The sequence below is a fragment of the Arachis duranensis genome, chromosome 7 (genome assembly GCF_000817695.3).
Source record: "Arachis duranensis cultivar V14167 chromosome 7, aradu.V14167.gnm2.J7QH, whole genome shotgun sequence".
Taxonomy (NCBI): domain Eukaryota; kingdom Viridiplantae; phylum Streptophyta; class Magnoliopsida; order Fabales; family Fabaceae; genus Arachis; species Arachis duranensis.
The window spans coordinates 50255052-50256731 of NC_029778.3; positions in this window are offsets into that span (position 1 = coordinate 50255052).

The window sequence follows — 1680 nt, forward strand, 5'->3', positions numbered from 1 at the left end:
TCTAGCTCTGTCTCTTACAGCAAAAGGGAAAAGCATGAGCCTATAGACTTCAGGATCTACTCCATTCGTCTTTACAGTCTCTCAGATCTACAAGAACTCAGTTAAAAATTGATAGGGATCTTCTGATGAAAGTCCATGAAACTTGCAGTTTTGTTGCATTAGAGTAACTAGTTGAGGTTTCAGCTTAAAATTGTTTGCCCCAATGGTAGGGATTGAGATGTTTCTTCCATCAAACTTGGAAGTAGGTGTAGTATAATCACCAAACATCCTCCTTGCATTATTGTTGTTGGGTTCGGCTGCCATCTCCTTCTCTTGTACGAAAATTTCAGTAAGGTTGGCTCTGGATTGTTGTAATTTAGCTTCTTTTAGTTTCCTCTTCAGAGTCCTTTCAGGTTCAGGGTCAGCTTCAACAAGAATGCCTTTTTCCTTGTTCCTGCTCATATGAAAGAGAAGAGAACAAGAAAAAGAAGAGAAGAGGAATCCTCTATATCACAGTAAAGAGGTTCCTTATTGTTAGTAGAAGAAGAAAGGGAATAAAGAAAGGAGAATCCAAACAGAAGGGTGAGTATAGGGGTAGTGGTTTGAGATGAAGAGAGGTGAAGAGAAGTGTTAGTAAATAAATAAATAAATAGAAGAAGAGGAGAGGGAAAGAATTTCGAAAATAATTTTTGAAAAGGAGTTAATAATTTTCGAGAATTAAGATAAGAAATAAAATTAAAATTAAAAATTGAAACAATTAATTAATTTAAGAATAATTTTGAAAAAGGGGGAGATATTTTCGAAAATTAGAGAGGGAGAAGTAGTTAAGTTGTTTTGAAAAAGATAAGAAACAAACAAAAAGTCAAATAGTTAGCTGAAAAAGATTTGAAAATCAAATTTGAAAAGATAAGAAGATCATGGTGCCTATGGTACAGGGTATTAAGAATTTACCAGGATCTTGTCTCTTTTGAGGTAGAGTTTTCTGAATCCGTGTATCTAGTTCACTAATGAGCAAGAGGGATTCACCTTCCCAAGTCTCATTACCAAACAACTTGGCATTCAGCTTCATGATAGCTCCTAGATATTGAGCAACTTGCTCTCCAGTTACATCTTCATCCTCTTCTGAGGAGGAATAGTTTTCAGAGCTCATGAATGGCAGAAGGAGATTTAGTGGAATCTCTATGGTCTCTATATGAGCCTCAGATTCCTTTAGGTTCTCAATGGGGAACTCCTTCTTATTTGAGAGACGTCCCAGGAGGTCTTTCTCACTAGGATTTTCGTCCTTCTCCTCCCTTGTGCATTGGGCCATATTGATTACATCAATGGCCTTGCACTCTCCTTTTGGATTCTCTTCTGTATTGCTTGGGAGAATACTGGGAGGAGTTTCAATGACTTTCTTACTCAGCTGGCCCACTTGTGCCTCTAAATTTCTGATGGAGGACCTTGTTTCACTCATGAAACTTAAGGTGGCCTTAGACAGATCAGAGACTATATTTGCTAAGTTAGAGGGGCTCTGTTCAGAATTCTCTGTCTGTTGCTGAGAAGATGATGGAAAAGGCTTGCTATTGCTGAGCCTGTTTCTTCCACCATTATTAAAGCCTTGTTGAGGCTTTTGTTGATCCTTCCATGAGAAATTTGGATGATTTCTCCATGATGAATTATAGGTGTTTCCATAAGGTTCACCCATATAATTAACCTCTG